This window comes from Mustela erminea, chromosome 1, assembly GCF_009829155.1.
Source record: "Mustela erminea isolate mMusErm1 chromosome 1, mMusErm1.Pri, whole genome shotgun sequence".
Classification (NCBI taxonomy): Eukaryota; Metazoa; Chordata; class Mammalia; order Carnivora; family Mustelidae; genus Mustela; species Mustela erminea.
Genome location: NC_045614.1, coordinates 119,835,209 through 119,848,703, shown reverse-complemented (window position 1 = coordinate 119,848,703; position 13,495 = coordinate 119,835,209).

Genomic DNA, 13,495 nt, shown 5'->3' with positions numbered 1-13,495 from the left:
AAACTGAGCTCCGCTCCCAGCTATATTTTAATAAAAATAGTCATGGTATTGCAGGGTCTGGAGAACTGATCCATTTAGAGTATTTTCTGAACTACATGTCTACATATTCCTGTATCTTTGCTAGATTTATTTAATGTGACTTGGTCTTGTTCCAGCCAAAGATTCTGTAAGTTTTTTGAGGTCAGGGATCATGTTTTATTTTCTTCCAAAGCTCCTAGCACAGTGCTGAGATCATGATATAGTTCATTAAATACTTGATAACAGATTTAGCAATTAATATTTGTTGATGGAAAAGGGAAAATAGCAAATCTGCCCCTTAAAATTAGCACAAATTCTTGCTTAGAGGTTTCTAAGAGCCTTTTTGTCAGTAGAAACAATAAGAAAACCAGAGAAGTAAGTCCATAGATTCTTAGCTACCTTGAGGGAACCCATGTCATGTATGGAGAGTGATTGATCTCTCCCCATAACCCCTTCCCCCAAACACATGTATGGGGACAGACAAAATGAGATGAACTGAAGCGGTTTGTTGTGTTGAGAGAACCCTCTGTCTACATGTTCTAATCCAAATATCAGTTAACAGAATGTTTGCCAACTACAGATACTTGATACGTTGGTTAGTAGGGAATCAATTTTGCATGTCAGAACTTTAAAGGAATCTTAAAATTGCCAATTCAAATAGGCCATTTAATGGTTTCTTGTCTCCTCTCCCCACCCCCTTTATAAATGTTGAGCCATATGTTTGAGAACATACAGCTGTCCTTGTTCAGAATAGCCCAAAATAGCTAGATTCCCCTGTACTTCTTTGGGCGCTAAATGTATTTACATTCAAAATGCATGTGGGAAGTGCCTGATTTCCCGTAGTTTCTTCCCCTGACTGTCAGCAACTTTTCTATAACCTTTACTTAGTTCAACTAACTAACCTCAGCTTTGAGTGTAGTCCCATCCATCACTACATCATCTCAGGTGTTCCATCTTCCTGTCATTTTCTTTTCCATAATTAAAAAGTTTCCCATGATGGATATGACAAACTCTTTTAGAAGCTGCATATAGTGCTGGATGAGGTTATTTTGGTATGCAGATGTTCTCAACAACCTTTGAAGTGAACAGAGACATGCTATTCCATGCATGGGCCAGAGATCCTCTTCAGTTTTCACTCGCCTAAAACAAACATGGTAAAGCATGACAAAGCATTGTGAAGAATGAAGGCTCCTCTCTTTTCTGATACTTCATGGGTTCAATGAACCAAGATATTTCAAATGAATACTTGTCTTTCTCTCAAATGGTTTCCTAGTGAAGTCAGGCTCCAAGGACTAAGCTAATTAAGTGGGAAATAAATGATTGGCTCAGGCTCATTGAAAAAGAAGGAGTGCTGTGAAATCTCAACTCTGGGAGATTACCTGAGATGATGTCATGCCATGGGAATTCTGAGGGGATGCTCTGGATATGGGAGCTTTTTTTGTCTTGTTATCTTGTGGGAAATGATAGGTCTCATGATTCGACTTATTTCTTCACAATAATTGACTCCAAATGGTCACATGGTCACATACTGATCCATTTAGCTTAAATTGCTTGAGGATGGGGATGTAATAGACATGAAGAATATATAAAATGATCTTTTGATAGAAGTCAAAGAAATATCTGCCAGTGTCTAGTCTGCCTATTTTATTGGCGCCTATGTTGTTTCCCATCTGAACACACTGGGGGTCTCTTCTCAACACTAGACTCTTGTCTTTGCTGATCCAAGTGCTGACCTTTGGTGTGAGCTCAAACCTCTCTTTCTCTAAAGCCTTTTCCCACCTTGTCCCCAGCTGTTCATTATTATTCTCCCCTAAATACTTATAGCCCTATTATCCTGAGTGTTGCCCTGACACTTGTCTTTTATGATATCCTATCACCTATCACTAATTGATTACCAAGGTACATAGTGGTGTACCCAAATCTTGTGTAGTTGTCCATCACCTGGATCAAGATATGGAATGTTTCCATCCCCTATAAAGGTATCAGCCCTATTCTTCCCTTATTTGTTCTCTAATAAGAACTGTGAAAATTCTAGGGGCAGAGATCAGGGTTAGGTGAAGACAGATGGTGTACTCAAAAGGTTTGACTGAAATAATTTAATGAAGGGACTGTCTACAGAAGTTTGGGAGTCAGAAGAAATCATGAGTCACTTAGAGATTAACAAGAGTTGGAATTGATTCCTAGCCTGAGGTCTGAAGGAGAAGGGGGATTTTTACTTGTTGTGGGGGCCTGGTGAGAGCTCAAGCCTTGCAGAAGAGAAATGAACCCCGGACAGCAGCTGTAGTCTATAGAATCAACCACTGTCTGAAGCCAGTCCAGCTGGGGAGGGAGCTGGGAGTTAAAGACCCTCCCTCTGTACAGGCAGCCCTTGGATCTCTTGCTGGCCTTCTGCTAGCCAAACCCAACTATAAACCAGAAGGGAAGGGGATCCAAGGATGCAGTCTATAGAGGTCAACCTCCCCAGGAACAAAGCATGGAAGAGAAAGGTGGTGAATGGATTTGGGGGTATAAGGAACAAACATAATGATCAGTGAAGACCATGTTATGCCTCTATGTCCATTATGGCACTTGGTATATTGTTTGGTTTAGAGGCAATGATCGATTTGTTGCTTGAACTGTTAATCAATCATAGACAGGTAATTGCTTTTATTGAAAATTGTAGGTCAGCAAGAGTAACTTCTTAATTTCTTAAGAGAAATAGGGGGCTGCGTCTGGGTGGTTCAGTCAGTTAAATGTCTGACTCTTGATCTCAGTTCTCAGATATTCATCTCAGGGTTGTGAATTTAAGGCCCAGAATGGAGACTACTTAAAAAAAAAAAAAAAAAAAAAAAAGAAAAAAAGAAAAAAAGAAAAAGGAGAAAAGAAAAGAAAAATGGGGAAAAAAAAAAGAAAGAAATGGGCATTACCAGCTATAATTTAAGGCCCAGAAGGGAGCCTATTTGAAAAAAAAAAAAGAAAGAAAGAAAGAAAGAAATGAGAGTTGCTAGCTGAGAGTTCAAAATTCTGTTTGGAATCCTTAGATTTGCAAAACTAAAAAGGTGAAAGGGTGGCTCTTCTCCAAAATGGTGCTACTCATTGAAACAACTTATAGTTTCAGTGTAGCTTTTGTGCCACCAGTGTTAAAATCACTCAAGTTATTAAAAGCTTGTTAATACAATTGTTATAGTAGCCCTCTTTCCTGTAATTAAATGATAATATCTTACATGATATTTTGGGAGAAATTTCATGACTTAGATATCTTAGTGTTGAGCTAGTGGCATCTTAGTGTTGTAACAGGGCAAGTATGGCCTCCGGCTTATTGTGGGGTTTTGGTGGGAAAAGCATTTAAATCTGTGTCTCCACAAAATAAGGAACATAGCATCATTTAATGGGAAGTATTTCTTGTAGAATTTTTCTTCATCTTCAGGAAAAGTTTTTCACTGGTGTCATATAAATGCAGATCTTCTCCTGTGCATATACTTAATCAGTATTTACTAAAGAGCATTAAGTGATACATTTTGTCCAAAATATAAATTAAACTCTTGGCAGACTTTAACATGTTTTGGAAATAGAACGATCTGTTGGAGGCTTCCATTTCATTTCAAAGGAAAGCAGAACAAATCAGAATCCTGGAAGATTAAACCACCCAGGAGTCCTGCCAAGCCTAGGTGAAGCTTTTGTGAATCTGGACTCCCTTACATCTTATTTCCTATTCATTTGTTCCAAGGAAATCTAACTTGTCAGGAGGCTTGAAGTTAATGACTATCCCTGGGAGTGGCTTGTGCCGAGTTTCATGATGTCTTAACTGAAACAACTGGTTAAGAAAGGAGCCAGATGGCATCTTTACAGTTAACCCATGGAGGGAAAGCTGTGATTGGTTCCATGAACACCTGGTTCACATTGGGGTGTTTTACTTGACCTGTCGCTGCCCTCATTGCAGTGTTGCCCATTTGCTGCTGTGAACCGCAGTTTAACTTTTTCTACCCATTATCAGTCTCCTAAAAAGATCACCTCCTCAGCTGACAAGTCATCTGCCTCCAGTCATCTTCTCGTCATCTCTTTGCCTGCTCTGACCTTAGTCCATGCTCTAACTTCTGTTTGCTTTCATCCCACCATGTTCTCCTTAGCGCTACTGTTCTGATAACCTGTTTGGTACCTCCTTCTCTGGTTCAGTTCTGGTCTTCACCTTCTTGGACACAGACCTTGTGTTGGCCATTCCATTCCACGCACTTAGAAAAGCTTGCATGTCTTCATCTGATGTCTCACTAGGGAAAGAATATAAGACAAGACTTGTATTTTTTTTTTTAAACCACTATGCAAGCTGTTTCATTAGATTAATTTAGGAAAAACATTTGAAATTTTGCAACAGAGATTGAGAATTCTGCTATGGTAGCTGATCTACTGAAGAATTATTTCTTTATTCTTAGCTTTACATGGAATTTATTGAGAGTGGGGGAGACAGAAGGCCAGAAGAGGGAAGGGAAGTAGGGAAAAAAGAGGGGGGGGGATAGAGAAAAAGAATGCTACCTGTTGGTGAAGCACTGAGTAAAGGGTATTATATTCTTCCCAGCTCAGTGTGTTCCTGGGCTCCATTGTCTGGCTCAGGAAAGGCAAACACGGTGAAATAATAATCTAAGAAAAACCCAAGGAGGCAAATATTTTTGGAAAGTTTCATACATTTAGGCAACTGCTTCTGATGCTCTCTGCCATGGTTGCCCTGTGTTACTGCAAACAAATGATAGAATTGACTCTATAGTTGATGAATAGTAGCTGATAATTCCTCCTTATGAGGGGCTCACAGGACTTGGAGACCAAGTCAGGATAAATTCTCTGGCATGTAACAGAAATGATCAGTTTATAGCCACCTGCGGAAGTGCTTTGTGTAATCATTACTCATAAAATGAAGACTTTCTCAAATCTTCAAAAGGTACAAGGATCCTAATAAGACACCTTGAACAATAAATGATTAGAGTAACTGAGATCTGGATTTGTCTCAGTTGTATTTAAGTTGTTTGGCCAAAGTAATACTCTATGGGTGACAGACTGGAATCTTCTGAGCTCTCTTCAGTTTCTATATTGAAGTTTTAGTGAATAGCGACTAGGGTAGAGGGGACTCTAAGGACGGTGGACACAACTGTCCTGAGAATGGGAAAGGGGAATTGACCAGGCTGCTGTAGCATGATAACATCTGTTTTTTTCGTTCCATTTCTAAAATCACCAGGAAGACTTTTGATCTGTAATCTGATTTTCCTGTATAGTTCTACCTACCGGAAGGGAATGTGCAGTTTGACTAATCCCTGTGTGTCTTAGATCTAAACAAGGTGACATTTTGGTTTACTAAATCAGACTCTGGGTTTTCTGTGTATGTATCTGACACCAGAGATGCAGTGTCTTCTGGCAAGTTTGAAAACTGGGCAGTGAGATCCCAAAAGGACTTTTGTGGGGTGACATGGACATATGTATATTTACACAGGAAGAAAGCTCATGGCTTTTTTTTTTTTCTTTTATTTCTTTCTTTCTTTCTTTCTTTTTTTTTTTTTTTTATTAAATTCTCACTGGGGAACTGACACAGGAAGTTGAAGATCTACAGATATTATCATTGAAGCTGAGACCACACCTGGGCCTGGAGTGACCCTTTCCAGACACAGACACAGGAGAGTCTGTGCCTAAAGCCATCAGTGACTCTCTCATCACATCTTTTAGCTGAAGTAGATTGTACCCTTCTGGGAATCCAAAGGACTTGATTCAGTCTTCTAAAGGTTGTAAATTATTCCATTGCCCTGGAGCAAAATTTTATAGAACCGTCCCCCACAAACTCAGTGATTTCTACTTGCGTCTTTTGTAGAAGTGACTACTAGTGACTTGTCACTGCTTATGGTAAGTGCTTATGGTAAATGCCTGGCTGGCTCAGTAGGAAGAGCATACACCTCTTGATCTCAGGTTCATGAGTTTGAGCCCCACAATGGGTATAGAGATTGCTTAAAAATAAATAAATAACTTAAAACATACAAACTATTTCGTTAAAGTTAGAAACATTTTAGAACACGAAAGAAGAGATACAGAGACTGAAGAAAATGGGAAAGGGAAAAACGTGGGCAGGGAAAGGCTCTCCATTTCATTTCATATCTACTCTGTGTGACATTTTGCTCTGTAGCTTTAAGAAATTAACAAAGACAGAAGCATGTCAGTTTATGATTTGATTTTTTTTAAACGTGGAATTTAGAAGAGAAGGAAAAAAAGAAACTTAAAATTCTTGTTTTATATTTGTGAAAAGCAGCCTTGTTAGAAGGTAATCCTATTAAATGCCTCAAACTCTAGACCCATGAGGAAAAATAATAATTAATAATAATTTTTTAAGAACTTGAGATTGAGACACAAATTAGAAAATGGATTGGGTAAGAAACACTGGTAATAAGTTCAGACAGTTCTAGTGTGCTGAGCACATGCTGACTGACAGGAGGTAAGCTCAGCTAAGAGAGAAGAGAATGGAGCATGCATTCTAGAATGGCAGAGAAGAGAAAGAGAGCCATATTTCAAGCTTAACGGCCCAGAGAAGCCACATTTGTGCATGTGCAGGGTGATTTGTTTTTCAAACACAGACCCAATGACTTTCTAGGCTAAAAGACCAAGACATTTTACTGGAAAAAATATAAAATCAACAACAACAACAGAATGTAAGCCAGCAATCCAGAACGTTTATCCTTCTTGGGAAGTAATTCAGATTCTGAGCTTGGCTTTCTGAATGGATACATTTATAAGAGAAACGAGTGGAAAAAGAAGTTCACCTAAACTAAATAAATCTGAGACTTAGTGATTTTTATAATTGGAAGATCATCTTTTACTGTGGAAGTTTAAAATGTGAATGTCTGTAAACTTTTAACCCTTTCAAGTGGTATTCAAGTTTCTTGGAATAAAAAGTAGCACAAAGAATGGGGAAAGCTGTGAAATTATGGTCATTTGGCCTTTTTTTTGGTTTGTTCCTTAAAAAAAGATGTTCCCTGAGGGGCCAGAGTCATTTCCTGCATGCGGTCTTCCCAGGCAGGTTTAGCTTGCTGCTTCCCCTCTGAGGCCGTGTGGAAAGTGAACTGCGGAATCATGACACTTTTCAAGTCAAATGCAAACAATTCCACCTTAAAATAGCAAAACTCACCTTAAGCCAGCTTTTGGCAGCCTGCCGGAGAAGGGCACGAAAGTTCTATTTTAATCAAAAGGATGTATATTCTTTAGGCAGGCTGTGGAAAGAAAGGCCAGGAAAAGACTTTTTATTGATTCTTTTTATTTCTCCTCTTCTACCCTCCCCGCCTCCAGTTCTAACAAACACATTTAAAATTTACTGGCAGATAGGTGTTTGTTTTTGTTTGTTTGTTTTTCTTTCCTTTTCTTAAACCTGTTGGAATAAAAACTATTCCCTTTTCAAGGGCGCCATCATTTGGGAGCATCCTAAGGGGGCTGCCGGCGGCCTGCTGACATCACTTTTACCTTGGCAAAATGGGACGCAAGCCACCTTAGCTGAGCAAAGATCCCTGGAGACCAGGGAAGAGTGAAGTGCCCTGGGCAGAATGCGAGGCTGTTTTCCTGGAGGCTTGTTGGGGGCTGTCCAGGTTCAGCTTGGGAATTACAGGTGCTCTGGTTTTAAGAGATAACGATGCTAAAAAATCAAACAACCCTATCCCTTAGCAATGGCGGTAGTGACAGGAGCTATAAAGTGTGTCTGTAATTGCACATAATTTTTACTGCTAAAGCAAGTGAGAAGGAACTAGAGGGATGCATGAGGTTTGAGTACATCAGCACATGTCGGCTGTTATCAGTAATGCCAGCAATTATCGTTGAAGACAGAGGACCACTGGACAGTAGAGACATCATGTTATGAGTATTAAAGCTAATCTTTATAATCTTCGGGAACTGAAATGTACTCGAGGAGCAGTTGATCACTTTAACAGACGTAACACACGTCTTTTTAATATGCTAAAATAGAGGTGCACCTGGCAGCTCCGGGCAACAGATCCATTCAACCTTCAGACCTGATTCTTTGGCTTTAATGGACTCTTTTAACCAGTTTTGAATGAATGCTAACATTTAAAATTTAGGAGTTGCCATGTAAATCTGGCATTTCATTTTCTCTTGAATGATTGGTTATCTGATACACGGGGTGTATATTTCCAAAAGAAAATGGCTGGCTCTCTCTGGATTGTAGGTGCCCCATGAGAGGAGATGAGGCAAGCCTTGCCTTCCTGCTTAGGGGAACTTTCTGGCTTAAGTAGGCTTCTGAGTGTACAGTCACTGGAGCATATGCACGGCAGCACAATTAGCAAGTACTCCTGAGAGTCCTCTACCCACGTGCAGACTCTATGATGGTACTTTCCAGTCAGAAATTTTCCATAGCTCTCCGCTGCTGACACAATAAGGTCCAAATGCTTCAGCCTGAAATAAAATCTCCCCACCTTTTGCTACCACTGACTAATTCTAGGTTCCCACACTCCTCCCACAGACAGAAGTCCCCTGTCTTCGCTCTTCACTGGTTCATTCTTCCCTTCACCCTCTTTACCCTTCTTCCCTTTACCCTCCCTTCTGAGTTGATGCTGTTGATGGCCCCTCCTTCAATGTATTTGGCTGTGGAAAGCCTCCCCCTCGGCCAGGCCCATCTTCGAAGATGGTGCTTCTCAAATTTTCTGTGAGGAAAGGTGTGTTTCTTTCTCTATCTCCTTCCCTTCTTTCTTTTTTAAATTTCCATCCTGTTCTCAGGCCTACAAAGTCCAGGTTGTAATTTTTTTTTATGAGACTTAGCAGACGTAATTTTTACTCTGTGAATGGCTATACAAGTTTTTAAATGCTTACTCTGAATTTATTTCTGAATTTATTTCATATGTAACCAGCACTTGAGCCACACTTGGAGTAGCTTTTCTTAGATGTCAGCAGGTGAATTAATCTCCTTGTTACCTGCATTTGCAGAAAAACTGTGTCTATACCTTTACCACAGCAAGACAGTGTTAAAGCTTTCTACCTATTCCATTTTAAACTTCAGGAGGACATGTTTGTGAATGGAAGGAACACAGTCAATGCTGAATTTTCAGGGCTGTTGCCGGGAGGCATTGGAGGTGGCGTGGAAGGACTCAGAACCATTTAGCCCTCAAGGAACTTATGATAGAGGACTAACCTGTATAAAGCAACAGTAAATAATACACAATAAATAAGTACTGAAGTTTGTGGTACATCTTATGAAAATATTACAGGTAAAAAGCAAATGAGCAATAGTACTCAATGAACTAGTCAGAAGACTGCATGCTAGAACTTGAGAGAGACCTTCTTTAAAGATGACAGCTCCTAAGTGGCCCCACATCTGAGCAAGGCACTCTGTGCTTGTTTGCGCCTCTTTAAAGCCTGGGTCGGATTAAAGGAATTACCCAATCTCTTTTGCTGTACAGTTCTAAAACAGAAGTGCCAACACTGTGTGTCTACTATGTATAGAGCTGGTAGAAAATAGAATGCATATATCCTTTCTCTGTTCTTAGTCTGCCATTAGGTGACAAACCAACGTTGACCTATTTCTTTGTAACACAATCTCTAACACAAATGACAATCCAGATGCCAATTTATCACCCACTCATGTTAATTAATGTTCACTCTAATCAACTATATTGAAAATGTTAAAGATTGAGATTGAATTAAACCAACTCTCATGATAACAGGATTTGACTGGTTATGTCTTTGGCCATCTCTCTATTTCTCTCGGTTTTATTGCCAGAGAGAGGTTGTTGAAACATAGGCCTGAGGAAGCCCACCTCCAGGATCTGTACAGAACCCATCAACCCAGAGAGTCTTTAGTTTTTGTCCCTTATTTGACCCTCTTCCAGATACAGTGAATCTAGTTGTCTGAAATGGCTGAGCCAGGAGAAGTAAGCGCAGCTGTGTTTGGATACCTCCTTTTTCTCCCTTGGCTATGACCCAGGAAAATGGACCCACTCTTTCACAGTTGCACAAAACACTTCATTATCATATATTTGAGGATGCTGGCCAGGGCAATGGCAGGCCAGTCAGCAGGCTGGAAAGTCAGAAGTGTGTGTGTTTATTTTCCTCTCCTTCCCCCACTGAGCTGTTGGAATTGGTATAGAAAGAGATTAGAAAGACACAGCTGTCCCTTTGGGACACTGAGAGCCTGGAAGGGGTGGGTTCCTAAGAATGTTTGCATAGGCATTTGATAATCATAATAAAAAGACCATTAGAGGCTCATTGGTTAAAAAGCCATCACAGAGGTTAATTACAGGCATGCCTTGGAGATATTGGGGATTTGATTAAAGACTGCCATAATAAAGCAAATATCACAATAAAGAAAGTCAAATGAGTTTTTTGGTTTCCCCTCGTATACAAAAGTTACATTTACACTGTAAATAAGTGCTCAATAGCATTATGCCTAAAATAATGTACAGACCTTAATTAAAAAATATTCGATTGCTAAAAAAAAAGAAAAGAAATGTTCCCATCATATGATCTTCCAGCGAGTCATAATCTTTTTGCTGGTAGAGGGTCTGGCCTGGATGTTGCTGGCTGCTGACTGATCAGGGTGGTGGTTGCTGAAGGCTGGGCTGGCTGTGGCAAGTTCTCAAAATAAGACAACAGTGAAGTTTTCCACATCAGACTCTTCCTTTCACAAAGGATTTCTCTGTAGCAGTGCCATGATATTTGGGAGCATTTTACAGACAGTAGACCTTCTCAAAATTGGAGTTGGTCCTCTCAAACCTGCTGTTGCTTTATCAACTAAGTTTATGTAACATTCTAAATCCTTTGTTGTCCTTTCAACAGTCTTCATAGCGTCTTTCTCAGGAGTAGATTTCATCTCAAGAAGCCATTTTCTTTGCTCATCCATAAGATTTTTTCAAGTTTTGTCATGAGATCGCAGCAATTCAGTCTCATCTTCAGGTTCCACTTCTAATTCAAGTTCTCTTACTACTTATACCTCATCTGCAGTGACTTCCTCCACTGAAGTTTTGATCCCCTCAAGCTCATCCAGGAGGGTTAGAATCTATTTTCTCCAAACTCTTCTTAATTTTGATATTTTCATCTCTTCCCATGAATCACCAATGTTCTTAATGGCATCTAGAATGGTGAGTCCTTTCAGAAGGTTTTCACCTTACTTTGTCCAGATCCATTGGAGAAATCACTGTTTATGGCAGCTACAGCCTTATGTGAAATGTATTTCTTAAGTAATAAGACCTAAGGTCAAAACTGCTCCTTGATCCGTGGGCTGCAGAGTGGATATTGTGTTACCAGGCATGAAAGCAACATCAGTCTCATTGCCCATCTGCATCAGAGCTCCTGGGTGAGCAGGTACATTGTCAATAAACAGTAATTTGAAAGGAATCTTTTTTTCTGAGCAATAGGTCTCAACAGTGGCTTTAAAATATTCAGTAAACCTTGTTGTAAACAGATGTGTCATCATCCGGGCTTTGTTCCATTTATAGAACACAGGTGGGCTAGATTTAGCATCATTCTTAAGGGGTCTAGGATTTTCAAAATGGTGAATGAGCACTGACTTCAACTTCCAATTATCAGCTGCAAGAGACCTTAATGACAGTAAGCCTCTTCTTTGAAACTTTGGAGCCAGGCATTGATTCCTCCTTTCTAGCGATCAAAGTCCTAGATGGCATCTTCTTCCAATATAAGACTGTCTGTTTACATTGAAAATCTGTTGTTTAGTGTTGCTACCTCCATTACTTATCTTAGCTAGATCTTTTAGAGAACTTGCAGCAGCTTCCACATCAGCATTTGCTGCTTTACCTTGCAGTTTTATGTTCTGGAGATGGCGTTTTCCCTCCCACTTCATGAACCAACCTCTGCAAGCGTCACACTTGTCCTCTACAACTTCTTAACCTTTCCCAGCCTTTATAGAATTGAAGAGTTAGGGTGTTGCTCTGGATCAGGCTCTGGCTAAGGGAATATTAGAGCTGGTTTGATTTTCAATCCAGGCCACTCAGACTTTTTCTGTATCAGCAATAAGGCTGTGTTTTGCTTTCTCATCTTGTCTGTGTTTGCTGAAGTAGCACTTTTAATTTCCTTTAAAAACTATTCTTTTTTTTAAAGTTTTTTTTCAGTGTTCCAAAACTCATTGTTTATGCACCATATCCAATGCTCCATGAAATACATGCCCTTCATAATACCCACCACCAGGCTCAACCAACCCCTACCCTCCTTCCCTCCAAAACCCTCAGTTTGTTTCTCAGAGTCCACAGTCTCTCATGGTTTGTCTCCCCCTCTGATTTCCCCCAAATCACTTCTCCTCTCCATCTCCCAATGTCCTCCATGTTATTCCTTATGCTCCACATGTAAGTGAAACCATATGATAACTGACTCTCTGCTTGACTTATTTCACTCAGCATAATCTCTTCCAGTCCCATCCATGTTGATACAAAAGTTGGGTATTCATCCTTTCTGATGAAGGCATAATACGCCATTGTATATATGGACCACATCTTCTTTATCCATTCATCTGTTGAAGGACTTCTTGGTTCTTTCCACAGTTTGGTGACTGTGACCATTGCTGCTATAAACATTGGGGTACAGATGGCCCTTCTTTCTACTACATTTGTATCTTTTCCTTTGTCTTCACAATTTGGATAACCATTTGGTACAGGAGGCCTAGCTTTTTGGCTCATTTCAGCTTTTGACATGCCTTCCTCAATCAGCTCACTCATTTCTAGGTTTTAGTTTAAGGTGAGAGATGTGTGACTCTTCCTTTCACTTGAGCATTTAAAGGCCACTGTAGGGTTATTCACTAGCCTGATTTCAATATTGTTGTGTTTCAGGAAGCAGGGAGGCCCAGGGAGAGGAGAGGGAGATGAGGGAATGGCTGGAGCAGTCAGAACACACACACCATTTATTAAGTTTGCCATTTTATGTAAGTGTGGCTCATGGCCCCACATAGCAATTACAATAGTAACAGCAGTGATCACTGATCACAGGTCACCATAATAAATGTAATCACTATGACATGTTTGAAGTATTGTGAGAATTACCAAAATGCGACACAGAGACACGAAGTGAGCAAATGCTATGGGGAAAATGGTGCTGATGGATTTGCTCAACACAGGGTTGCCACAAGCTTTCAATTTGTAAAAAATGAAAAAAATTAAAAACAAAGTATTTTCAAAGTACAATAAAGTGAAGCACAATCTAATAAGGTATGGTTGAACAGCTTAGATACTTATTTTTGAAATGGGGCCAAAATAGGCAAATCCATGAATTGCTTGTCATTTATCTTTGGCATTGGAGCTGAATTACAGTGTGAAAATCAAATTAATTCCTTCATTATAAATGTGCTTTGTAAAACCATAAAGTGCCATGTATGTGTGTGCAGTGTTTTCAATGCATAAAGCTATGTCTTAGTCTCAATGTTTATTTAATTTTTTTTAATTTAATTTCTTTTCACTGTAATAATTCATTGTTTATGTACCACACCCAGTGCTCCATGCAATATGTGCCCTCCATAATACCCACCACCAGGCTT